Genomic DNA, 27,842 nt, shown 5'->3' with positions numbered 1-27,842 from the left:
ATATGCTGTCCCACCAGCAATGTACCCCAGCCTTTTTATTTTATGTTTTATTTTGAGACAGGGTCTTGAGTTCTGAGGTTGGTCTTGAACTTTCAATCCTTCGGCCTCAGCCTCCCAAGTCGCTGGGATTACAACCACGTGTTCCCACTCCTAGCCCTCCAGTCCTTCAAAAAATTTTTATTTGAGATAGGATCTTGCTAAATTGCTGGGGTAAAAATTTGATGTTATAAAATCTTGCCGATATAACACATGTACATAAATCTTTCTGCCCAGTCACGATTATTGTCCTATGATAAATTCCTAGAAATTGCCTTGAAAATTAAATTTATTGAGTACTTTTTATGCGCCCTGGTCTGTATCCAGATATTCGTTCCCACTCTCTCTCCAGTGATGTAGGTGCTATTATTATGTCTCTTTGGAGAGAAAGCGGAAGCAGGGGAAATGCAGTTCCTTGACTGAGGTCACAAAGCTGGAAAGCAGTAGAGGGGGATCTGAATTCATGCTTGGGGGCTGCAAGTGCTTCAGGGCTGGGGTCCTCACTTGCCACAGTGATTCACTTGGAGGGACAAGACAGACAGGTGTGAGAAGAGTTTTAAGAGGAAATAAGCTTCATATCTTCAGTGGAGTGGAGCCTGACCACTTGATGATTTCCATAGGAGACGAGGCCATTCAAAATCAATGGGGTTTTATTAATGTATTTGTTAGGGAGAAGAATTTCTTGACAGGATGATTAATTTTCTAACAGGCTACACATTGTTCGTTTCTGAGCTCTTTTTAAGAGAATCAATTTTAGAAGATAATTTCAATTTAGATTTAATCTGACTACAAATGAAAACGTTTTCATGTTCTTTTTAGTTTAGATTCCAAGGTACTGGCACAATGGAGGGACAGCTTTGACATCTGCACCTTGGGCCACTCACTTCCCTATGCCATACCTTAGTGTCTGCTTTTTTTTTTTTTTTTTAGATAGATACCTTTTGTCCACTTTCTCACAGGAATGTTAAGATCTATAGTCCTACTAGCAAGAAGAGTGTGTGTCTGTGTGTTATTGATGAGATACTGTTCTCCTTTTTTTTTTCATATAATCCTAGATAGCTTTTTTAAAAAATTTAATTCTTTTAACAGTTTGAAAAGTGTACAATACAATTTTGACATAGTTACATTTATAAGTGGGAATAAAGGCAGTAAGAAAGAGAGGAGCCTTAATTGGCTTCGGCATTAAAGAAGTCTAATTTCATGCTTTAAAGTACTATAGCAACACTGCTGAAGAGGGTAAAAATAAAATTAGATAATGAAAAATACAATTTGGAAAAAGTTAACATTATGTTACTAATCATGTTACTCAGCTTTCCATTACTATGATATAATACCAGGGATAAATAAACTTAAAAAGAGCAAAGGTTTATTTTGGCTCATAGTTTTAGAGCTTTTGGTTCAGGACTGATTAACCCTGTTGCTCTGGCCCTGTGGCAGCATAGGACAACACAGTGGTAGTGCAAGGTTGAGGAACTGTTTATCTCCCAGCAGCCTGAATGAAGAAAAAGAGAGAGGAAGAGACCCATATTCCCCTTTGAGGGCCTCTTCCCTCGGGCCACACCTCTTAATGTTACCATTCCCTCTCAGTAGCAGCCAAAGTGAGAGCTAATCCAAACCATAGCCAGATCCAAATGATAGCACTAATATATACATTTACAACCATGTACTTACTTTAATTATCATAATAAGCAGAGGTTAATACTAATGGCCGTTTACTGGATGCATGCTGTTTAAAAATATATTGTCCGTAAAGTGCTTTTCATAATTGTTTTGCTTGATACTTAGGGTATTTGCAACTTTTCCGCTATATTTTATTTTTTGGAACCAGGGATTGAACTCAGGGGCACTCAGCCACTGAGCCACATCCCCAGGCCTATTTTGTATTTTATTTAGTGTCAGAGTTTCACTGAGTTGCTTAGTGCCTTGCTTTTGCTGAGGATGGCTTTGAACTTGTGATCCTCCTGTCTCAGCCTCCCAAGCTGCTGGGATTATAGGCATGTGCCACTGCACCTGGCTTCCATTACATTTTAAATAATAGTATAATGACTATCTTACATATACATTGTAAATAAATATTTGAATAAATTCCTAGAAGTGAAAGTAATGGTTCAAAAAGTACATTTTAAAGATTTAGTATAGACTGCTAAAAATTATTGTAATTCATACTTACTTCAGCATGGTATAATATTATCCAAAATTTATAAATTCTAGTATTTGTATGGTTGAACTCTTTTTCTTTCTGTGCTGGGGGTTGAATCCTGGACCCATCCATGCTAGGCAATAGTTGGACTTTTGAAATATATTGGACATTTTCTTTCTTTTTTTTTTGAGAATTTTCTATTTGCCAGGAGTAGCAAGCAAAACTCATTGTCTCATACTTTGTGGATTTTTTTCTGCTTTATAACAAACTTTTCATATTTCAAACTCTTAAACTTGCAAATTCAGATGCTATACTCTGTCTTAGGGAGGAAGCATGTCTTAGAAGAAAGTAGGCCAAGTTACTTGGTGCCTCTGTTAGACTTCATTTCTTCCATTGCTTTTTTCGGTTGGAATTCCATTTTTCATGTTTTTATTTCTTGTTCTTTCTTCCTGTTTTTATTTTCCCCTCCTTTACTTTTAGTAAGACACACTTCCTTTTAAAACAATATCTCCAGGCATAATGGGTATATATGAGATTCTTATTTGTTGAAATAGGTATTATTTTCTTCATTTTATAAGGTGAGTTTTTTTTTTTTTTTAAATGGTACTGCTTAAACCACAAGCTTCAGAGTCCTCCTTATCTTTTCTCCTTCATACCCACATCCACTCTGTGAGGAAACACCATCAGATCATCATCTCCACCACTATCTCCCTGGTCAAAGGTACTGCATCTTGTTCCTGGACTATTTTAACAGCCTTCTAACTGGTCTCTGTGCTTAGCTTTTACCATTTACTGTCTATTCTCAACCCAGAAGTCAGAGTGATCTGTGTCAGTTAGCTGTCCATAACAGAAGACTCAGATCATTAACTTACAAGGCGGAAAGGTTTACTTTAGCTCACATTTTGGAGGTTTCAGTCTATGGTTGGATGGATGACTTGATGGTTTGTGGTGAGGCAGGACATCATGGTGGAGGCCCTGGTGGAGGAAATTTTCACCTCAAGGCTGGGAGGGAGCAGAAGAGAGGAAAATGGGGAAGGGGAAGAGACAGAGAGAGGGAGGAGGGGCCGGTATCCCTCTATTCCATTCCAGGGCATGTCCCTATCTGATTGGAAGGCTTCCAGTAGGTCCCTCCTCTTACATGTTCTACCACCTCCCAATAGTACCCAGTACTGGGGACCTAGTGTTCAACTCATGGGCCTTTTGGGGACTTATCCCAAGCTATAAAGTGATCCCATTATAACTGGCCAGGGGAAGTCACTTTTCTATACAAAGTTCTGCAATGGCTCCTGATCTTCATCACCCCTGGCTCTTGTTTCTCTGATTTCATTCTCCATTCTTCTGTCATGTCCTCTTGGGTGCTCCTAGTAACTCAGGCATACTCCTGCCTTCAGTATTCATTATGCTTTCTGCTGAGAAAGTTGTCTGCGCAGACCTTTGCCTCCTTCAAATACTTTTTCTTGATCATTCTTTTAAAAGAGCACCTCTCATACTTCTTTAAAATTTTTTTTTTTTAGTTGTTGATGTACTTTTATTTATTTATTTTTATGTGGTGCTGAGAATCGAACCCAGTCCTCACATTTGCTAGGCAAGTGCTTTACCATTGAGCCACAACCCCAGCTCCCTCATATTTCTTATGTAGCCTCTCTGATGAATTTTTCTCAGTGGCATTGTGCATAGGTGTGTGTGTCGATGGGCATCAACTCAGGGCTTGGTGCATGGTAGACAAACCTTCTATCACTGAACTATGTCCATAGGATTTAAAATCATCTGTCACTTCACATATTTTATTTATTTATCACCTGTCTCTATCAGAAAACTAAGTTCCATAAGGGTTGGAACTTTTGTTTTTGTTCTTTATTTTGTCCCCAACGTCTAAAAGAGTGCCTAGCATGGAAAAAAGCACTGAATTGATACTTGTTGAATGAGTGATTGCCCCACATTCCTAGGGTAGAGCAGGCCCAGGTGAACTGTGTAGAAATTCTTGATTTCTTCTCTCATCTCTAACTCCCTTGTCTTCCCGGGTTTATACTTAGGAGCCACTTCTTGATGGCACTTGTCACAGGTGAAAGCTGATGAATCCTGAAAGATATTCTTGGTAAATTTAATCTGTGTTTCTGCTGCCATCCGCAAGCCCAGCGGTGGTGATAGGCAGCTATAGAAGACTGAAGTTTTCACCCTTCAGTTTCTGTGGGTGCAAGAGAGAACATGAAATTAGATCTACCCGATTTGGGTTATATCCGGATTGCCATTCATGAGAACGAAGGCAGGAAGATACTTCCCCCAAAGCAGAACTTGGCGAAGGGTCAGTAGGATGCTGCTGTAGTTGAAAACCTCCATGTCCGCCTCTGTAATCTGTGGCGCAGCCCCACCCGCTCAGATTGAGGCTCACCTTAAGTTTCAGCCACATAACCGCAGGGCCGTGAAAATGCCAAGAGAGCTTCTAACCAAGGGTTTCGATTTCCTCCTCTGGGATTTAAAGTCCAGAAAGCAGAGGCTTGACTTCGCGGTCCAAGCGCATAAAGGGCGTGGGAGACAGAAGGGAAAGCAAGACAGTGTGCAAGCTCGCGCAGTCCACGGGCAAAGGCAGTCCAGGGCGGGAGGGCCGGGCTCTGGGAAGGGGGTCACCTGCACCCACCTGCACTTCCATGCCCCGAGGAGGTCTGAGTTGGGGAAGTTTCATCTGTGTTGTAAAGAGCCCTACTTTTTTTTTTTTTTTTTTTTTGGAGAAGGGTCATTGTCAGTAAACCTTTGACACACAAACCCACAATCAAGCCCGGTAGCGCTAAAACTATCCCTTAAAAGCAAAACAACAAAACTGCCACCGTACCTCCGCCCCAGTCCCGCACGTTGCTAAGTCCCAAGCTTCCCCCTTCCTTCCTTTCTTTTTAACGTCCTGTGTGTGGAGAGGTGAAGTTCCGGCGAAAGGCGAGCCCCCAAGGGTGACGCGTCCTGCTAGGAGCCCCAGTTCAAGTTTCGGTGGAAACTTTCTCCCCGAGGCCCCGCCCCCTTCACCTTGGAAACCGCGCGGGCCGGAGCGCGCGCCGCCGAGTTCTGGCGCACCTGGCGGTCGCGCGTCCGGGCGGCGAGGCGGGGCCGGCGGCGGCGGGGCGGGGCCTGCGCACTCCCCTGGGCCGGCAGGTTGGGTCCCGCCCCCGCCCCGCCCAGCTCCCGAGGGCACTGGCGGGCGAGGGCGGGCGAGGGTGAGCCCTGGACCCGTACGGCTCCGCCACCGGCTGACGCACGGTCGGAAAGTTGCGCTCCGAGCCCGTGTCGCCGGCTACTTTCTCCACGAGTACTCCTGCTGAGTTTGGACCGAGGCTTGTAGGACCCGGGCCCGGACCTGCGAGGGCAGCCGGCCGGGATTCCTGGGCCCGGCGGGGAGCCGGCTCTGCCTTCCTCGCAGTGCCCAGCGCGGGTGGCGGCTCCGGGGCCCGACTCTCCGGGACCGCGGAGCAAACTTTGTGACTGTACGGGGACGCTGCGCGGTGACGAGGAGCCGCGGTGGCCGCAGGTACGTGGCATGCTGACCTGAGCTTTGCGCTCGAAGGGTTCTTTGATTTAGGGCTTCGAAGGAAAGGGGACAGCCCGAGTGGTTCTCCGCGAGCTGGGCAGGAGGAGCAGGTGGGTCCAGCCGGGACAGGACGGGAAGGAGGTGGTTCCTAGAGCTGCAGGCTGTGGCACAGGACGTTACTCGGTGACTGACTCCGGGAAAGAGAGGGCCAGCTTGTTTTGACGGAGAAAGATGTCATCAGGTTCTCCACCCCTTTCCTTGGTCCCTGGGGCCAGGGAGCCTGGATCCTACGTGAGGGACTGGCAAAGAGATCTGGCTCTCAGTTTTCCTCTCCAGACCTCCTTGCTTACACAGCAGATAAGTGGTGCCACTCAGGTTTGTAGCACTTCGCTGGTTTAAGGACTTGTTGGGTGGCTGTTGCTCAATTTCATAAATTCTCTCATGAAACTATTCAGGTCGTGGTTGTTATTGATAGTGTGTGTGCATGTTTTCCTTGGCCTTAACAAAGCTCACTTGTTAACCCCACTTCTGCGAGGGAGTAGAGTTAGCTTTTGTTTTATTTCAAGCCTGCTTAGAGGAGTATTGGTGGCGGCTGCAGCCTTGTTTGCTGGGGATTTTGGAAATCACATGAGCAGGTCTGATGAATTATGCCAGGTCTGTCCCAGCCTCTGGACCCATACCTTCACAACAGAGCCAGTTTCCACCATTCTTCAGGTGCCCCATCCCCAGCCATCCAGGGATCCGGAACACTACACTCCCCCTGAGGGAAACAGCCCCCAAACCAAAGAGAGACAGCCTCTGGAGGAGGAGGAGGAGTAAACAATGCCTACCAATTGTTGCTTCCCTGTGGGTTGGGCCTACTACTCCCTTTGCTTTTCTGGAAGACCTTGCTATCAAATTCATCTCATTAGGAAGTCAGCTGATCCCTGCTAATAGTCATAGCAGCCCTGATGAAATTATATAGGTCATTGAAAAATAATTCCCACTTAATCACCTTTATCTTGTTGATTAAGAGAGAAAAGATTTCCTTTCCTTATGGTACACCATGCCTGCTTGTCAGGGTCACCTGCCTGACCTCAAGTTTACTTGTGCTCCTGGCACTAGTCAGGATATGGTCTCTGAACCTGCCCAAACATGGTGGACCACAGCCAAATTCCACTTTTGGAAAACTTCAGTAGTCTTTTTTGGACAGAAGTTGAGCCGGAGATTCAGTCCATAAATTTATGGCATATTAGTTGGCTTTGAATAACTTATCAGATAATTAAAGGCTGGTTTCTTTTAGTTCTGGTTAATCTCTTCCTGCAAAGCTTCTAAGAATTGTGTCTGTGCCTGCATTGAAATAAATTAAGTTTGGGGTCCCATTTGTCATTTGTCTTAGAGCTTTAGGAACAGGATTAAACTGTGCCGGGTGAATGGAAAGGGCAAGGGAAACTGGCCATAATCAAATGAACTCAGGGAATGATTTAGAGGGGCCAAATAATTTAGGTCCAACTGCCCAGCTCCTTTCTTCTTACTTTGAACACAGAGGTACTATGTTTAGGCCTTTGAAGACTTTGAAGGAATGAAAAGGGTGTTCTGTTTTTACAGAATCAGAGTAACACATTGCTGGACAGTTCTGTATTCGACCTCCCAAGTTTCAAAATACTTTCTTTGCAAAGTTCTTTCTATAAAAGGAAGCTAACAGATAATGACTACAACTCAAGAAACAGATGTAAAAATGTGTAGAAATGTGAAGGTAAATATTAGAAGAAACAAATTTACTGCTGAGGAATAAAATTATGATCTTGTAGCACCTTTAAGAAGGAAATTTGATAATGTCCCTCTTCTCTCTATAAATATAAAGCAAGTTGATTTTCTCTGATTTCTGCTTAGACACTTGATCTTTATTATGTGTATGTACACTTGTCTCATAGGGATCTGGAACCTTATTCTTGGCCTTGAAACACAATTTATATCTACTTTACACTTCTTCCTAGTGACTTCCAATTCTTAGTTTTAGCCCAGGTAGAGGAACAATGCTTAAGAGTGACTAAACACTCCAGGGACTTTATTTAAAGGGATCTCTTAGTAAAGACAGTAACAAAAGTGAAAATTTCTATAATGTCTTATGATTAACAAAGTTATTTCACACATATCATATTTATGCCTTGTGATTTAATCATTTCATAGCGAACTCTATTAGACTACACAGGAAGAAAACAGATAACATTGTGAGATAAAAAGGGATTTTTTATACCTTTATTTTATTTATTTATTTGTGTTGATGTGGTGCTGAGGATTGAACCTAGTGCCTCGCAGGTGCTAGGCGAGCGTTCTACTGCTGAGCCACAACCCCAACCCAATAAAAAGGGATTTTAAGTGCATACTTTGCTCTGTTTGGTGGACTCAGATCAACATTCAGGATTTCTGATTTATAGGCCATGCTTTCAATTTTTTCCATTTCATTTTGTGAAGTATTTGAATATGAAATGGGATCACCTTTCTTTCTTTAATCATCTTTTTTTCTTTTTTATTGTGTGGGGATTGACCCAGTTGCTCTGCCACTAAGCTATATCCCTAGGCCTTTTAATCGTTTACTTTAAGATAGGGTCTTGCTGGATTGCCCAGGCAGGCCTTGAACTTATGATCCACTTTCCTTGACCTCCCAGGTATCTGGGATTGCAGATGTGCACCACTGCACTCAGCTGGGATCTTATTTCTTATTAACCAAAATGAGGACTCATATGGACAGGTCAATAGGACTATATATAAATATGTGTATGTGCCTGTTTGTGTGTGTGTGTGTGTGTGTGTGTGTATACATATATATGCATATATATGATCTTTATATTCTCTGAGTCTCAACAGTGTAACTATCCAATAAAACTGAACTAATGTCCATCACATTTGGAAGGGAAATCCTGCAGGGAGAGGGGATTAATAGATGTCCTGATAGATTAAATAATGAACTATTGGTAATGTCTAAAATTAAACAAACAAACCAGGAAACAGCAATGTAAATGTGTGATTTTTCAAACATGGTAGTAATTACCAGAATAAACAGAAGAGTCAAAGGACTTCTTTTTTGTGGGGAATGAAATTTAGAGATGAGGCAGAGTCAGGCCGGAATCTTTTTTTTTGCAATGTATCTGATTTAGATAAAATTTTATTTTTTGTATGTGTGTTTTGGTATTTATGAAAAACTTTAGAGAGGATAGAGTAAGGGTCTGTGGTCAGGATTTTAGAGTCTCCCTAGCACTTGTTTGCGCTCTTCCCCAGGCAGATTGAGAATTTCCCCAGGCCAGTGGTTCCTCATTTACCTCTCTAGGCTATTCTTTCTTTTCCTTCTATCTGGTTTTTACAGTGTTTGGGTAGGTTATAGGACTATGGATCCAAAGACATTTATCTCTAATTCCTCGTATTTCCATTATGAAAATGCCTTAAATATCTTTAGAATCTTCAGAACCTGAACCATTTGTTGTTGTTAATTTTGTGATTGCTTTTGCTTAGAATTAGAGACATGCTGTTAGAAGTTGACAGTGTTTGCTCAGTTGAATTTTTTGAAAATAATTTAATTTTTAAAATTTTCATACTGGGGATTGAATCCAGGGGTGCTTTACCAGTGAGCTATATCCTCAGCCCCTTTCTTTCTTTTTTTAAAAAAATACTTTTAATTTTGAGACAGGGTCTTGCTAAGTGGCTTAAGTCCTCACTAAGTTACTGAGGCTGGTCTCCCACTTATGATCCTCCTACCTTAGCCTCCTGAGTCTCTGGGATTATAGGTGTGTGCTACCATGCCCGGCTGCTCAGATGAATTTGATAAACTGGAATTTGGGATGTATTTTTATCTTGAGAAATAAAGAAAGAACACTAAAAGGACTTTTTCAGTATTTGTGTGTCACTTAATTTTGAAGTTCTGAGAGTGAGTATGCTGTTGTCTCCCAAGGAGGTAGAGACAGATAATATTTCAGCACTATTATAAAAAAGTTAACACCTTGTTTTCCCTTTTCTTTATGAATAAGACTCCTACTCCACTTCCATTTATGAAACTTTTTTCTTTCTGATTATACATATAAATATATATTATTAAAAATCTAAACATTACCAAAATATAATGTTGACAGTTAAAATGCATTATGATCTTATGTTCTGAAGAAACTGCTATATATCCCCTCAAAATTTTTCTTTATATAAAGCTATATTTATTTATCATTTTGGTTGTTAATGACAAAGAAGAATAATACCATGCAACTTTCAACTTGGTATTTATGTATTAATTTATTTTTGGAGTAGGAATTCATAAACCTAGGGTTCGAGCACTGAGCTACATCTAGCCCTTCACTGTTTTTTTTTTTTAAATATTTATTTTTTAGATGTAGTTGGACACAATACCTTTATTTAATTAATTTATTTTTATGTGGTGCTGAGCACTGAACCCAAGGCCTCGCATATGCTAGGCGAGCGCTCTACCACTGAACCCCAGCCCCAGCCCCACTTCACTGTTTTTTTTTTTTAAATTAAAATTTATTTTTTAGTTGTAGATGCACACAATACCTTTATGTTATTTATTCATTTTTATGTGGTGTTGAGGATGGAACCCAGTGCTTCACGTGTTAGTCAAGCATTCTAACACTGAGCCATAATCTCAACCCTCCAGCCCTTCTTTTTTTTTTTTTTTTCCTTTTTGTAGTTGTAGATGGACAGAGTGCCTTTATTTTATTTGTTTATTTTTCTATGGTGCTGAGGATGGAAACCAGTGCCTCACGCATAATGAGCAAGTGCTCTGCCACTGAGCTACAGCCCCAGCCCCCAGCTCTTGCTTTTTATTTTTATATTTTTTAATTTAATTTTATTTTTCTGGTCCTGGGGATCAAACTTAGGGGTGCTCTACCAATAATTTACATTTCCAGTTCTTATTCTTTATTTTGAGACAGAGTCTCACTAAGTTGCTGAGACTGGCCTCAAACTTGTGATCCTCCTGCCTCAGCCTCCTGAGTATCTGAAAATACACACATGGATCACCATACCTGGTTTGGTTTTTATTTTTAACTTGACAATATGTTTTGAAAGTGTTTCTCTCTTCATACATATAGATCATCTCTAGTTTTCTTTTTTGACTGGCCATAGAGTTCTGTGTCAAATAGATTTATTATGGGCTAAATAGTTCCTTCTCGTGGAATTTGGATTATTTCTCATTTCTCAAGAATAATGCTTAAGAAACCATCCTTGAAAAGAGTATCATTGTATGCGTGTGCGAGTGTTTTCTGTAGGAAGGTTGGTGAAAGTCACAGATGTGAAAATGTCACACTTCTCTAGTTTGCACTTCTGCCAGTCATGTCACCGTCATGCCACTTCACTTCTTGTTGTGTTAGCATCCTTTTTCCTAACGACCGAGATTGAAGATCGAAATTATCAGCACACAACCAGGAGAGGTCGTGATAGCGCTAAGCTTTCAGGTGGTGCTCACCTCATTTCTTCACATTTCAAGTTCTTTTTGGCTTTAATGTGTTCCCCAAAGAGGGGATAGTAATTGATAACAGCTATAAAAATACTCTGCAGTTGTTGGATGATCTGCTAATTAGTTTTTATGAAGCATAGTTTCTTTTTTCACATTTTCTTAAGAACATTATTCTAGGACATGCCATTAAGGAGTTCAGAAAATCCATGAGGTTTTGCAGAATGCAGGAGTGTTTTTTTTTTTTAAATTTTTTTTTTAGTTCTATATGGACTCAATGCCTTTCTTTGTTTTTATGTGGTGCTAGGATCAAACCCAGTGCCTCACACTTGCGAGGCAAATGCTCTACCACTGAGACACAACTCCAGCCCCAGGAGTGTGTTTTAACTCCTCTCCTTGGATTGTTAAAGTTTACTTCTGTTGGAAATATTGGTCAGAGGTCAATTTTAGGATTTGGGAGCTTGTAGAAAGTGCTAGAAACTGATTTTCATCTCTTGTATGCAGAAAATGTGAAATAAGATATGTTGGCTAGATTGCATGACTCAGACTCACTGAGGAGGGACATTTCAGGAATTCCTGTGGCAGAATTTTTACTGACCAAAGAGTTGATTAATATTTTCACTTAGTTTAAAGTTTTTTTCATAACCATTCTATTAAAGCAGTATGTTTTATTCCTCAAAATAAATATTTTCTGATATTTTTTTGGTATGCGTGTTCATGGGACTTGGAGTTGGTCATTTTAGGTTCATTTTCTTTGTAACATATCAGAATTGGAAGAATATTTTTACATATATATATCTATATATATCTGTATACACACTTACCCACACCCTGTATCTATATACATGCGTAGTATGTAGAGATAACACATTGTCTTAAAAATAAGATCTTGAGATGGGTACGGTAGCACAGGCCTGTGATCCTAGTGACAGAGAAGGCTGAGGCAGGAGGATGGAAAATTTGAGGCCAGACTCAGAAACTTGGTGAGATCTTGTCTCAAAAATAAGTTTATTTATAGATGGATAGAGCTGGGTGTAGCTCAGTGGTAAAGCACCCCTGGGTTCAATTCCCAGTGACCTTGTTTCAAAATAAAAAATAATAAGTAGCTTACTGATAGAGTACCCTTGATTTCAATCCCTAGTACTGCCAAAAAAAAAAAAAAAAGGATCTTTAGCAGGTCATTTAACGGAAAACTTTGTACATCCTCAAAATAAGGATGACATCTGACCAATTTATTTTATTAGAAAAATGTTTCTGATTTTTAAAAATTTTTTTCTTTAGTTGTAGATGGACACAGTACATTTACTTTATTTATTTTTATGTGGTGATCAAACCCAGTGCCTTATATGTGCCAGTTGATGCTCTACCACTGAGCCACAACCCCCAGCCCCTGATATTTTTAGTATAAAAACTTTCTTAACAAAATAAGAATTTTGGGCTGGGGTTGTAGCTCAGCGGTAGAGCACTTGCCTAATGTATGAGGCACTGGTTTCGATCCTCTGCACCACATATAAATAAATAAATTAATCAAATAAATAAGAATTTCTTAAGACATGTTTATATATGGTTATTTAGATCTTTTGTGTGGAGAAATGCAACATATCTAATATATTATTCTTGATTATTGTCTTTAACATGAAGTCATTTTTGATCAGTTGAATATTTTAAATCTAATTTGTACATATTCCAAAATGTTTGTACCTTTGTCTTATTTTAAGCAAGATGTAGTAATTTAAATGCTGTTGAAAAATCTGACCTTGATTTGCTTCAGGAAGCACCAAACTCATTGATATTTACCTGCTGCTTGTGTTAAAAACTTAATGGTTAATGTTAATTTTTTATCAGTGTGATTAAGTTTGGCCTCTGAATTTCTTGTACTCACCAGCATATGACTGTTTAGGACTTTGCATGTCCTATTTGAAAACTGCACCCTGGAATTGCTAGAGATAGTGAGAACCAGCTTGCAGCATTTTGGGACTGGCTGTTTTGGCGCCCCCTTTTTTCCTTAAAGTAATCCTACCTCTTGGTCATGTTTTAGGGTTGGGTCATCACCAAGGAGTGGTCATTCCTTTACAGTGAATCACAAAATGAGCAGGTGTGACGGAGTCCTGCCTAGGCTGATTCACACAACCTGCTGTTCTCCAGGCTCCTGTCAGTACAGGTGTGCCAGGAATCAACTCTTGTGCTTAACTCCAAAATCTGCATCCTCATTGCTGACCTTCAGAACCCTAGGCTTCCTTCTCCAATTCCTTAGTGTATGTTTAGATCCTGACATCAAATTAAGTGACAGGGAGACAAGTAACTCCTCATCTTAATCACCCAGCTGAGTTCCTTACATTGAACTGAATCCTGTATATGTTTCTAGTGGATGCTCTGGCTCTTATTATCAAATATTCTCTTATTATCAAATATTCTAATATTCTATTATCAAATATTCTAATTAGAATATTTCCCTTCATTTCTATTTGCAACTTTTTATTCTCCTACTCTGTTTTCAGGCCACATTCGATTTTGCTTTTTTGTGTTGCTGGGGATTGAACCCAGGTGTTGGTCTGTGCTGTTAAGCATTCTACCATCAAGCCACACCCAGACCCAGTTTGATTTCATCAAGTATAGCTTTGCTTATGTCACCAATAATGGCCTTACCTGCCTACTAGGGAGTGACTCAATTTCAGGCGTGTTGGTTAATTTTATGTGTCAGCTTGTCTGGGCTACAGGTTGCCCAGATAAACATTCTGGGTGTGTCTGTGCGAGTTTCTGAATGAGATTAGCATAGTAATTCAGGTTGCCCTCCCCAGTGTGAGTGGGCCTTATTCAATAAGTGGAAGAACTCACTAGAATAAAAAGGCTGAGTAAGCAAGACTTTGCTCCCATTCTCTCTCTCCCTCTCCCACTCCTCCCTTTCCTGTGTATAAGTTGGGAATCGGCCTTCTGTCTTCAGACTCACATGGGAACTTATGTTTTTGGTTCTTCTGCATCTCCAGCTTACTGACTTCAGATGTTGGGAATTCTCAGACTTTAGAATCTCATGACCAATTTCTTATAGTAAATCTGTTTATACGCATATACATAAACAAGGACACGTCTCCTACTGCTTCTGTTTCTCTCTAGAACCCTAATGCTCAACTCATCGATGACCTAGTGTCCTGAGCAGGTCCTCTGCTTTGGCTGCTGGGTTGGTCTGAACCTCATTTCTGAACACACCCTCCCTCTTTCTTTTCCTCTTCTCTGTTGGGACTAGTCTTTCCTCTTTCCAGTTATTTCAGGGCTGTGCATTCATAAAACCTAGTTCAGAGCCCGTGTCCTCCATTCATTCATTCATTCTCAACTGTCTCTTCCTATAGCAATTTCCTAACATCCAAATCTTGGTACAGAAAGTTTAGGGCCTTAGCCATTGGTTGTATTCAGGCGTTGTCTTTCATTTGTCCTTCTCCTCAGCTAGATTATAAACTCCCGTAGGATCTGGGCCAAACTATACTTTCAGCTCTCGCTGTTCCTGGTGTTGCCTTTCTTTCACTTAGAAGGTGGCCAGTGTGTGTTTACTGATAATTTGAAAGCATTAAGATTCACCTAGGGCAGGCAAGGCCAAGGAGGGGCTTGTGTGCCTGCACTGTCCCCTTTGAGGCCATGGCAGAAGCATCTCCTTCATTCACTATGAGGCCCTGAGCTTTTGGCTGGGGCAGTGCTCCAGGGAGGGCCTGCAAGTTGCTTGAGGTTGTTACTAGAGGTGAAACTTACATATTGTCCTTGACCTAGAGCCATCTTTTCCCAAGGAAAGAATTGAGTTGGATTTAAAGTCCTGTTGAGAGGCTGGGGATGTGGCTCAAGCTGTAGCGCGCGCGCCTGGCATGCGTGCGGCCCAGGTTCGATCCTCAGCACCACATACAAACAAAGATGTTGTGTCCGCCGAAAACTAAAAAATAAATATTAAAAAATTAAAAAAAAAAAAAAGTCCTGTTGAATTTGTCCCTTCTCCAGGAACTGCTTTGCACCTGTTCTTGGTCTCATCTACTTTGCCCTTGTCTCTTGTAATTCCCGTTGCTCTGCCTCCGGCTGAGTCTTTTCCTATCATCCCCATTAAATATGCTGCATTAGCACATTTAGGTCAAAAATTTTGAACAAAGGTGAAGGAGAAGAAATGTAGAAAGGGAGCTGTATGTTCCTAGGAAATTTGGATTTGTCAAATTTTATGCAAATTTCCTTCAAACACAATGTGACTTTGTTTTTCCTGCATTCCTAATGGAACGTAGTTTTTGAGAAACATCATTTGGAATCTGACCTCCTTCCCTCAGATTGGCCTTTAAGCTCAGACCCTCTGCACTTCGCATCCCTCTTACACTGTTCTCTTGCACTTGTCTTTTAACATTATAGTTTACTTTTTTACTGTATCTTCTTTTATTGACCATATAACATATAGACTCTTTGAAGGACAGAGATGGTTGGTTGTATTAGCTTTGGCTAAGTTGGTTTTAATATCTTGAGACACACACCAGTGCCCAGTGCTCAAAGTTATTTGTTGAATTGGATGGGGATTTGATAACCTGGGGACCTTCCATCTCCACATACCCTTGTTGCTTCGGCTTCCTGTGGCAACCTCTCAGACCACTTTCCTTTTCCTTGTCGCTGAAGACCCCTCATAACTATACCTGGTGTAATTTTTTTCAAATCATAGTAACTACTTGCTTTCCAGGTCTATGCCTTTGTAATAGCCACACGGAGAACAGAGTGATTTACCTTTTCTTGGTAGTTCATGGTCTACAAAGTCCTTTCACATGTATCTCTCATTTGGGATATTCTCTAGTCTGTGGCTGCAATGGAATGTATTCTTTAGGGCCTGCCTTTCTCCAAAGTATGTGAGTTACCCAAATCTTTTCCTTCCATGGGAAGCAAGCATTTTTCAGTATGTGCTGGGCTTTGCTGTTGTCAGATTATGAATGACAGTGTGCTGCTTTGACAGCATCTTCTGGCTTACTGGGAACAGTCATATTCCCCAAAAGAGTGCCTGTATGGCAGGCAGTAAGGTCCTCAAGTCAAGTGATGAAAATGGATAAAGAAGGGGAGTGGGAAGAAAGAAACACCACTGGCAATAAACATTTATGGATACTTTTCAATGGAAGGCACTTGGCTAGGTGTCACAAAAACCCTTGTTGTCCCCAAGTTAATTTTTTAGCAGGAGCTCCATGAAGATCTGTGCTCCATGGAGATGCATGAGTGGAACTGAGAAGGTTGCCTCCAAGGTTATGATCATTGGTGATGAGCGCTTGGTGGCCTTCAGGTTCTTTGCCAGTGAAATCCTATCACTGTCTTCCTAGCCCTTTCCTCCATGAGCTATGGAGACGGAACCATTTTCTTCCTGAAAACCTCTGTTCTTGCCTGCAAGCCATGGGAGTGCTCAGTAACTATTAGTGTCTAATGATGACACAGGGATATTCCTCTGAGCCCTCGGAGAGCTGTAGGCGTGTCACACATTGACAGGTGCTCACAAATCTCTTTTTGCTGTTTTGAAATATCACTGCCAGGGGAGTTGTATACAACGTGTTCTGACAGAGTGGTCTTAAATATTCATTTCTTTTCCCCATTACTTTAAGAGAAACGCCAGTGTTTAGTCTTCAGGTTGCCAGTAGCAATTTTGGAGAAATTGTATTATAACTTTTTCAAGAGACTGATTTTAATGTAGCTCGTTTATTTATACATTAGTTGATTACCGTGATTATTTATTTATTTATTTATGTGTGGTGCTGAGAATCGAACCCAGTGCCTCACACATCCTAGGCAAGTGCTCTATCATGGAGCCACAACCCAGCCCTGCTGTGATTATTTTTAATGATGGAGGGATATTCACTTTGGGGTAGTGGAAATTCAGGGGTTAAATGGAGGTTTTGGATTTATTATGCCTTCTGGTGAGTTAATTAGCAAGTATTTATTATGGTATTAGGCTACATGGGCATAGTGATGCAATTTGGATGCAAATGTGGTTCACATCCCTGATCTCCTTACCAATTAGTAAGTGTGTGACCTCAGACAAATTGCTTTTCTTTGATGAACCTTAGCTTCCTCATCTATAAAATAGACTCAGGTGTGGTGGTGCAGGCCTGTGGGCCCAGCTGCTCAGGAAGCAGGAGGATCTTGAGTTTAAGGACAGTCTTGGCAACCTAGTGAGACCCTGGATCTTATTAAAATAAAACAAAACCAAACATGTATACAAAATTACTCTTTTGGCCTGGGGTTGTAGTTCAGTGGAATAGTGCTTGCCTAGAATGGGTGAGGTGTTAGATTTGACCTCTACCGCTGCAAAATAACAAAAGAGATAATCCGCATCTCAGGGAGTCTCTGTGACGGTTAACTAAGATGCTCAGGCTCCACTTGAACTCTTTTAGGGACCATGGGGAGATTCAGAAGGTGTGTAAGATACATCTCTGCACAGCCGTGAAAGACGGGTAGCTGATGCACAGAAAATCAGGACAGTGTGTAATAAAGTGTTATTTGTATAGAAAGGAAGTGCAAGAAACTGGAAAGGTAGAGGTCACTACCTTGAAGGTAGAGTCTTCAAGACTCTCTATGGGGGCTGTATTGGGATTCCTGAGCTCTCAAATTATAGAAATCTGAACTGTAGGCCTGGGTGTAGCTCAGTGGTGGAGCGCCTGCCTGGGGTGTGCAAGGCCCTGGGTTCCATCCCCGGCACTGCAAAAATGAACAATGAAGGAACTGTGTTGAAGGGAGACTTCTTGGTTCCCATGGCCAAAGTATAGGAGAAGTGGGGTGGGTCTCAGGGAAGCCGAAACTGGGAGCTCCTGTACCACCCTGATTCTCTGTCTCATACTCTGCGTCAGTTTTCTCATCGTGGCTTGGGGTGTGGCTGCAGCAAGCCAGGCAGCAGCCAGAAGAGGACCTGACCTCCTTTGTTTAGTTTAAATTCTCAAAATCTCAGGATTGGTTGGCCTCACTTGATCGACGTTCCTGTCCTTGTGCTCAGGGACACAGGTTCAGTACCTGGTAATTGGAGCCCTCTCTGGAAATACCTGTTTGGGCTGGGGAAGAGGAGCAAGATTTTTTTTTTTTTTGGTACCAGTGATTGAACCCAGGGGCACTTAACCACTGAGCTATGACCAGCCTGTTTTTTATTTATTGTTTGTAGACAGGGTCTTGATAAGTTTCTAAGGCTGGCTTTGAACTTGTGTTCCTCTTGCCTAACCTCCTGAGTTGCTGGGATTACAGGTGGGAATGTCTTGGCGAAGGGGAACAGTTTTAAAAAGAAAGATTGTGCCATTATTAGAGGAGAGGAGAGGTGCTGGACAGTAAGAGCTGGAGATGTGTTTATTCTTGAGGGCACAGGGGAGAGCTGGAGCTGGTTGTGGGGCTGGTGTGCAGAACACTGAACCAAAGGCAGAGTCCAGAAGAGTAGATGGTTTGTATTAGTGAAACAGGATAAAGTAGGCATGGGCAGATGACATGAAGTAGTTTATTGAGGGAGTGGAAAAACCCTGAGACTAACATCGGATTGTCATTGTCCTACCAGTGCTGGCTTCGATTCTTTAAAATAGGTTTCATATTGTAGGCCAGTTATTTGAGTTGGTAAGCAGAGGACATGGGCATTTGAGTAGTTGAACTGATTGATTGTAAACAGATGGTCTTTGTCATCAAGAGGCAGATATCCACTGCCTTAAAAATGGATGCTATGAAGTGCATGAGCAAGTTGCCATCTTAATTTTCCAGTAAGCCAAAAACAACAATAAAATAGATGCTTCAGATACAATCTTGCTTTTAGATGAATTCTAACAAATGGACAATGAATGATAGAAATAAAATATTGCCATTTTATCACCCTTAGTGAAATAGTAGCTCTAGGGAATGACTTCAGTGGCTGCTGAAACTGTTAAGGAGTGGGGTTTAATACTTAGCATCCCCCCAACACCAAACCAAACCCCAAAAGCTATTAGGTCAGAGTCTCATGGGGACTTTATGATTGACAGGTCAGGCTTATTACCCCCTGATCTATCTTACTATTATAAAAAGAGAAAGACGCACAAATGACGTGCCTCCTAGTTGATTCAGTAGGAAATACACAGAACAACCTGTGAAATTTCTTGCTGGGGAAAAAAAAACACCCCAAAAAACCCAAAAATGAATGTGATATTTTGGGGGGATAAAGGAATGATAGTAGTGTTTTTGTTTTTTTAAAAGTTCTTATTTCTTGAAAAAAAATTTTTCAGGTTATGTGATAGCATATCAGCTTTCTAAGGCTGATATAACAAATTACCACAAACTGGGTGGATTAAAAACCAGAACTTCTTTCCCTCATTGTTCTGGAGGCCAGAAATCTAAAATCAAGGTGTAGGCAGGGCAGAGTCTCTGGAGGAGGATCCCTGCCTCTTCCAGCCTCTGGTGGATGTCCTTGGCTTGTGGCTGAGATTCTCTGCCACCTTCACTCTGCGTTCTCCTCCCTGGGTCTGTGGCGGATCGCCCTCTGTCTGTCTCTTACCAATGATGGCATTTAGGACATTCTTGGATAATCCAAGAAAAACTCTTCCTTAAGATTCTGAATTTAGTCACACCTTTTTGTAAGTAGTATTCACAGGTTCTAAGAATTAGGAAGTGAATATATCTTTGGGTGGGGCATGTTTTTGCCCATTGCCAGTATGACCTATGAGATTTGTTTTAAAACAGTCCAGCAGGGGCAAGGAGTAGAAATGGGAAATGGTTGGTAACTGGCGGAATCCAGATTGGCCACACAGAGCTGGGCATGGCCATTGAGTGTGTGATTCTCTCTACTTTGTATTGGTGTGAACATTTCCATAATAAAAAGTAAAAGCCCAGAAATAAGAAAGGTAAAGTCAAATACCAGGATTCTTTAGTTATCACTTCATTTATTTACAACTGATAAATACAAAACTCATTTTTTTCCTATTCATAAAAATTAAATAAAATATTTCTAATATCCTGGTTAATCTTTCTAGTTCTCACCAGCTTTTTTGTGCGTATTTCTTTTTGCTTCTCAAGAAAAGTGAAGGGTGAATGGAAATCCCTTCATTTGGAAGCCTCAAATTGTTAAATGACCTGAGGCTAATACAATAATCCATTTTTCTTCCTTACTATATTGGCGACTGCGTGCAGTGGTCATGACTGTGTTTGAAGACTCCTTGGCAACACTTTGGTCAAGCAGATGAAATCATGGAAGGGTCAACATTTTCATTATCAGGAGGGCTCTTCCATGTGTTTTAACGTGATCATGAAGTGTCTGAGTAAGCTGCCGCGTGGCACACAGAGATCAACCACTGGCATAGCTCAGTGACAATAATTTTCTGCAAATTATTCTTTTGATAGTTCTATAGTCTTAAAGGGCTTGAGATTTTAATTCCTAAACTCAATCTATTTTATTGTTTTTTCTTTCCTTAAAAACCACAACTATTGAGTGTTTTTCCAATTTTCTCACCCCTGTGCTGGAAAGATTTCAAGGAATAATTTAAATATAGCCACACAACGCAGAGCACCGCATCTCTCAGAGACCGAGCGTGGCATATCAGAAGTAAAATCTTTCTCACAGTACCACTGTGTGTCCAATTCAGGCTTAAGCATATATGTTATAAATGATAATGATTGTAAGATGGTACCCTTATATGCTAGTCAAGTTATTTCATATATACATTAGTATTTATGATTTTTTTTGGAGGGGGAAGGAAAACAGAAATTCATATGCAGAATGACTGTTTAAATAATGCCTGACTTGTGACTTAGATGACCAAAAGCAACACACAGCCTTTAGAAGTCAGTTTATTGACTTACTGTGGTTTTATGGTTTTATATTGGTTACATAGTACTGTGGTACTATGGTTTTATATTCTCTGCTTGGAAATTGAATTTCTTTCAAAATCCAAAGCTGCATGTTGTAGGTGGGGTGGTATAAACTCTAGTTGAAAATTCAAAATAGACTAACTCTTTTTATCTTAGGGAATTGGAATTTAGATGGTGGTTTGTTATTGATATATGAGACTAGTAAAAACCAGCTCCCTCTTTTGTTTGTGGTGAGCTGTTGTACAACTTGTTTTGTATAAGTCAGACACAAAGGTGGCCATTTCGGTATAAAATTCGACTTTTTTGTGGTGTCTGTGTTATAAGAAAAACACTCCGAGGTGTCCTAGATTTAATGACAGAGTGGAGGATGGAGGGGGGAGAGAGAAGGGAAGTTAACCAGCTCACAGCGTCTGGGCGGCTTCACCGTCCCGACTAGAGCCTTGCCATGATCACCGGGCCAGTCTCCTCCGGGCACTGCCGTGCCCTGTGTATGTTTCAGCTGTCCAGTTGGCGAACCCCAGCCTACCGAGCAGCAAGAACTGCTTCTTAAATAAGAACCATCCCCAGATTCCTCATCTTTTGAGGAGTGTGCTTTGTGCTTGTTTGTGCGTTAAGCCCTTCTCTGTCTATAAAGTCAGCCTCCTCTGCTTGGACCATCAGAACACCGAAATTCCATTTTTTGGAATGAAGTGTTGCCAAGTCTACTATTCAAAATAAAGCCAATTACAGAAAAACAAATATCCCACCCCTCTTATCTATAGCCAGTGAGATTTAATATCAACGATTTTTGCTTTCTTGTCTCAAATTCTCTTTTATATAACTGCTCTTGGCTCTTGGGTGGTGGATGCATCTCCAGCTGCTCTCTAACTTGTCTGCTGGGGGTCGTGGGAACCTGTTCTAGGACCAGGGTTCTATTTCTGGCTACATTTATAAATGGCTTAATCAACTCCTTTATTTCAGAGAACCTTGATTTCATAGTTTGTAAGGCTGACTATCTTTTGAAGTTATTACATGTGTCAAAGGGCAAAGTTACAACTTATTTTAATCTTAATTGGCTTATTTTCTTTTAATTTTCAATTAAAAATGTACATAGTTATTTGATAATTTAGTACATGCATATAATGTGTGATTATCATATCAGGGTAATTAGCATTTTCATCTCCTTAACTTCTATCATTTCTTTGTGCTGGGAGCCTTTGGACTCCTCTTTTATATTCTTTATCAAATATGTAATAAATTGTTGTAGACCATAGTCTCCCTCCATAGTCACCAGTAGCACACTACAACAATTATTCCTCCTATCTAGCTGTATTTTGGTGTTCATTAGCCAACCTTTCTCTCTCCCTTCTCCCCCCTGCATCTTTCGTAAGCTGTGAGTAATCACTATTCTACTTTTCGGAGATCACCTTTTAGTTTCTATGTATGAGTGAGAACATTGATAGTTGTTATTCTATTCTTTTATTTTTTTTTGGTACTGGGGATCAAATCCAGGGGTGCTTTACCACTAGCCACATCCCCAGCCCTTTTTTGTGTTTTATTTAGAGATAGGGTCTTGATGAGTTACTTAGGGCCTCACTAAATTGCTGAGACTGGCCTGAAACTTGCCATCCTCCTGCCTCAGTCTCCTGAGCCGCTGGGATTACAGGCTTTTGCCGCTGCACCTAGCCCAATATTTTTTATTCTGTAATTGGCTTTATTTTGAATTCTAAACTCGGGCAACACTTCATTCCAAAAAATAGAATTTAGCTGTTCTGATGGTCCAAGGTTGACTTTATAGACAGAAGGGCTTAAAGCAGAGACAAGCGCAAAGCAGATTGGTCAATTCAGAGTTTCATTCCTTGTAAGATGGGGACTGGGGGACAGAATAATAGGAGAATTACTGATAGTTAGCGTTGGGTCATATCAGGTTATTTCTTCCGTGTAAGGATTAAAGCAGGGAGAACTTTATTATCATGCCGATTGAAACTGGCCTGTTTGAGGACTGTGGCTGTTAGCTCTCTAATCCAGATTTCTTTGAAGGTCAGGGAAGGTGAGATAAATACCTCCAGTTCAGCTTGGTGATGGGGATTCCAGTGTGAGGGACTCGCTTTTGATTTTTACCCTAGTCTGATCGGGAGCTTTGTCCAAAACAGTGGCTTCCTGTAATTTTTGATTTAATCATTGCTGTGACATTGTGACACAGATGTACCATGAAGCCCAGATTTATGGAAAAGCTGCATTCTTTGGAGGGCGTGGCCTGGGAGTTAGCAGGTTGTGATGTAGGTATAAAAATGACTTCCCCCTGAGGCTGGAGCAATTGGTGAAGGATTAGATCTAAATCCTTGCAAGCTTCTTGGGCATTCTAGTTACTTACTAAGTAGTTTATTATGAAGCTTGATGGTGATTATTAAATTTCTCAGCCTCCTGTCCTTTAAGAGTTGTAGAAATCACCCTGTCCTAAGGAGAGGTGCTGTGTATGGAAGTAGTCAAGCTAGTGGTTTATTTTTCACTTGATGTGTCATGATGATCAGTTCTGCACTGTTTAATCTATGCTTTTGTGCAAGGAAGAAATATTTACTCACTAATATTTCTGAAGGTATGCAATGTTTTATTACCCAGGTTGCTCAATTTTTCAGGAATGCACATTTTTACATAAAAATGAAATACTTCTTAAGTTTTTCCTCTTTGCTTTTTCTTCATCCCCTAAAGTATGTTTCAGAAATACCATAATAGGATGCAGAGGATGACTGAGGAAGAGCCCTAACATTTGCATGATGTTTTTCAGTTTGCCAGTGATTAAGAAACTCTTAGGCGAAACCAAATAATGAATGCAGAGTCCCCCATCTGAGCCTGTACTGCCTTTATGTCCCCTTGTGTCCCTCATGTCTTTGCTAACTCTACCCTCCCCCGCTCCTCTTCCTCCTCCACCAAGGATTGAACTCGGGACACTCAGCCACTGAGCCACATCCCAGGCCTATTTTGTATTTCATTTAGAGACGGGGTCTCACTGAATTTCTTAGCTCTTTGCTTTTGTTGAGGCTGGCTTTGAACTTGCCACCCTCCTGGTTCAACTTCCCAAGCCGCTGGGATTACAGGTGTGTAGCACCGCACCATGCCCAGCCTCCCCTTTTTTTTTTTAAAAAAAAAAAAAGTTTATTTTTTTAGTTGTAGTTGGACACAATACCTTTATTTCACTCATTTATTTTTATGTGGTGCTGAGATTCGAACCCAGGGTCTTGCACATGCGAGGCGAGTGCTCTACCACTGAGCCACAACCCAAGCCCGCCCAGCCTCCCTTCTTGTTATTACTGTAGCCTCTGGTCTTCCTGCTTCCAGCCTGGCTGCTCGCATTGGTTTGCCATCCATCGTTGGGGACAGTTGAACAGCGTAGATTTCATCATATCCTCCCCCTCTACTTTCCTTTCCCTTTGAAATCTGGAGCTTCTCATCACTCTTAGGGTAAATAATCAGTGATGCAAAAGCCTATACTAGTGAAACCCAAGTCGTGCAAAGAGGCTGTGGGCAAGGGTCTCCAACTATCCAGGTTTATCTCCCCCTGTCACTATCTCTCAATCTTTAAGGACCACTGCCTATCTTCAAGATTTTTCAGTGTATCATACCTTTTAAAAAGCCACAGAGCCTTTGCACATGCTGTTCACTTTGCTTGGAGCACTTCTCCCATTACTTTCTGCATATATCCCCACTGTAGTCCCCTATGGTTGTTTGCTCCTGCTTAGTTTCAGCTTGACCTCATTTCCTTCAGGAAGCTCTTTGCACTAGTTGGGTTTCACTAGTATAAGCTTTGTGTCACTGATTATTTTTTCTCCTTCATTGGTCTTAGTGGTTATAACTTATATACTTGTAAATTATTTCCCTACCTGACTATAGACTTCTTAAGGCAGCAGGTAGTGGGCCTGGTTTTGCTCTTCATTGTATCCCCAGCACTCAGTACAGCACCTAGTATGTATTTGACCAAATGAACAACATGAAAGAATCAGATTTGGCTGTTATCCAGTTGATTAAGTGCACAAACAGTGCTCCTATCCATGACACTGTAAAAAATAAAACTTGCCCTTCAGAGAAGTCATCTAGGGGGGTTCCTGCTCACGCACAGCTGCTGTTGCGATAAAGGAATTTTGGAACAATTCTTAAGAATTGTCTTTTGATTGGATGCCATGGCACACACCTGTAACCCCAGTAATTTAGGAAGCTGAGGAAGGAGGATCTCAAGTTTGAGGCCAGCCAGGAATTTAGCAAGACCCAATTTCAAAATATAAAAGGGCTGGGATGTAGCTCAGTGGCAGAGAGCCCCTGGTTTTAATCCCCAGTATTGGGAGGGGAAAAAATGTCTTTAGAAGTGCATTTGTCCTCAGTATCTACTGGGCCTCAGTTCCAGGACCCATCAAGGAGGCCAAAATCCACAAATGTTCAAGTCCCTTATATAAGGTGGCATGGTATTTTTATATAACCTATGCACATTGTCTTAAGTTAAATTGTGTGTAGAGTACTTATAATACCCAATGCAACATAAATACTATGTAAATAGTTGTAATATTTAGGAAGTAGTGATAAGAAAAAAGGTCTGTAGGTTTTAAAATTTTTTTCCTCCAAGTATTTCTGATCTGTGCTTAGTTGATTTGAAATCTGTGGCTAGGGAAGCCATCTGCATTTGTTTGTTAATTCTTTTGGTACCAGGGATTGAATCCAGGGTGCTTAAGCACTGAGCTACATCCCTAACGCTTTTTTTGTGTTGTATTTTGAGTCAGGGTCCTGCTAAGTTGCCTAGGGCCTCACTAAGTTGCTGAGGCTGGCTTTGAACTTGCGATACTCCTGCCTGCCAAGTCCCTGGGATTGCAGGTGTGTGCCACCACACCTGGCCCAACTGTGGTTTATAAGCCATTTAAGAAAATTACTTATTCTTTTGATTAAAAATGATACCCAGCTTGAGTGTTCTCTTTATTTTCAAAAAGAACTTTCAACTCCGAGATAACAAATTTGCTTTCAAAGAACAAAATTTACCACAGTTGAAATTTTTAAAAGATGTTTTATACATGAAGAGGGTCCTGAAAGAGCTGTTCTGGACTCATTTTGAGCATTGGCGAGTGCTTTGGTCATGAGTGTGTGGTCTTTGAAGGGACCATCCCTCCTGTGGGGTGTGGGTTTTCCTGTTTCTGTTCAGATCTGTCCCAGAGTCCTTCTCCATGCAGAAATGATGTTGCAGCTTTCTTTTGGCCACAGGGTGGAGAGATGCCATTTAAGCTTTAAGTCATTCACTTCATCTTTGTGCTTTTTGTTCTCTGTGGGCAAAATAAATCTTACAGAATTTTTTTTTTTTTTTACTAGAAAGGACTGTAATAGGGGATCAAGTTAATTATAAAGTGCTTTAAATTCCTCAGATGTTGAGCTCTATGTCTAGGAAAATTCCCTGTGAGTATGAGGTCACAGAACTGGGGCCACGTTCTTCAACTGAAAAGCATCAAGGGATTCTTGCCAAGTTCTGTTATTCAAGGTTATTTATTCAGTTCTGCTGTGGACTCAGCTAGTAGTTCTTTCCCTCTTTTGTGCTAGGTGCTGTCCTTTTACCTGCGGACTTTGGAAGACAGTTAGTGTGTGGAGTATTTTTCTTTAGCAGCTTAAATCAACATTTTTTTTTCTTTTCTTTCTTTTTTTTGGTACCAGGGACTGAACCCACGGACGCTTACCCACTGAGCCATATCCCCAGCACTTTTTAATATTTTTAACTTAGAGACAGGGTCTTACAGAATTGCCTGGGGCCTCGGTAAATTTCTGAGGCTGGCTTCTAACTCAGCCTCCCGATGTATCAACACTGATTTTTAAGCAGGAGTAACTGAGTGTGAAATAATACATATATGTCTTCATTTTAATCCTTTGGAGCACGGGAGCACTGTTAGATACTCTGAACTGACAAAAGCAACTATTGAAGATTATCTTAAGGCAGGACAGTTGTCACAGCTCCCTTCTGATCACTGGTCACTGCTGGCACCATAGTTTTCACTTTTCACCTTTGAGGAAACATGCTCTAGTCAGCATGACTTAGAGGATTCAGAATAGCGGGGGCTCAGTAAGCTCCCATGGTGGGAAGCCTTAGGTATGTGGCTGTGACAAGAATTCTCCTGACCTTTCGTTCTGGTGTCCTTATTTGCACCTGAGCAACAGAGGCTTCTTGCATTTGCTTTTTTTCCGTTTACTGCTTGCCAGTAGGAATTACATTCTCCAGCTGCTTCAGTTCGCACAGTGTCTACTTTTGCAGATGCATTTTTCTGTGCCCTGCAATAGTATCAATATTTGTGAGAAAACCATCTTTTGAATCTGATCTTTTAAAGGGGGGTTCTTTGCCGAATCTCTTCTTTGGCAGGTCATTGCTTTTTGGTAAATAAGGCTGGTGGAAAAAAGACCTCTTACTGTGTGTGAGGGAACCTCACTGTGTTCTTTGCCTGTCTGAGTCTCCATGCACCCAGCTGAAGTTGAGTCACCACCTCTTACCTGAACCTGACCTTTATATGCATGAGTACTGGCCAGCCACTCCCTGCCTCAAATGGAATTGTTCCCCAGAGGGATTTGACTAATGTCACATGCATTTTGAATGAGATGCACTTTTAGTATTTGCATTAAGCCCTTTATTATTATTCTTTTCAATCATCCATTCTTAGGCTGCAACCACGGTATTACCCAACGTGTTTAATAGGTGTAGTTCATGAACTCACCCCTTACCTAAGAGTTGGGCTATTTCCTGTGTGGATGTTAAGGGAAAGAGAATCACTATTCTGTGTGACATGGTGACATCTTGGGAAATTATTTTGCTGTGGCTCCAGGAAGAGCTGGGAATGATGGCAGGAATGTGCCGGGGTTACTTATGCCCCCTGAATGAGCACTGAGATGCTGTGAGGTCATGAAAAGTTAATGGAGAATTAATGCCTTGTAAACATAACTGC

The 27,842-nt window shown here is 41.1% G+C and overlaps 1 protein-coding gene across 1 annotated transcript in view; it reads left to right on the top strand.

The window, feature by feature from the left end:
- The first annotated feature begins 5,346 nt into the window (after positions 1-5,346).
- Positions 5,347-27,842, top strand: part of Fhip1a (FHF complex subunit HOOK interacting protein 1A) — a 240,637-nt gene continuing 218,141 nt past the window's right edge. Inside the window, exon 1 of the mRNA XM_046459225.2 lies at positions 5,347-5,687. The gene's annotated coding sequence lies outside the window, so the exon portion shown is untranslated. The remainder of the gene's footprint in view (positions 5,688-27,842) is intronic.

This window comes from Marmota monax, unplaced genomic scaffold, assembly GCF_021218885.2.
Source record: "Marmota monax isolate L192 unplaced genomic scaffold, Marmota_monax_Labrador192_F-V1.1 WCK01_AAM20220418_F8-fsc00002, whole genome shotgun sequence".
Lineage (NCBI taxonomy): Eukaryota > Metazoa > Chordata > Mammalia > Rodentia > Sciuridae > Marmota > Marmota monax.
Note: the sequence above shows the minus strand (reverse complement) of the source record. Positions and strands in the feature narration are given on the sequence as shown.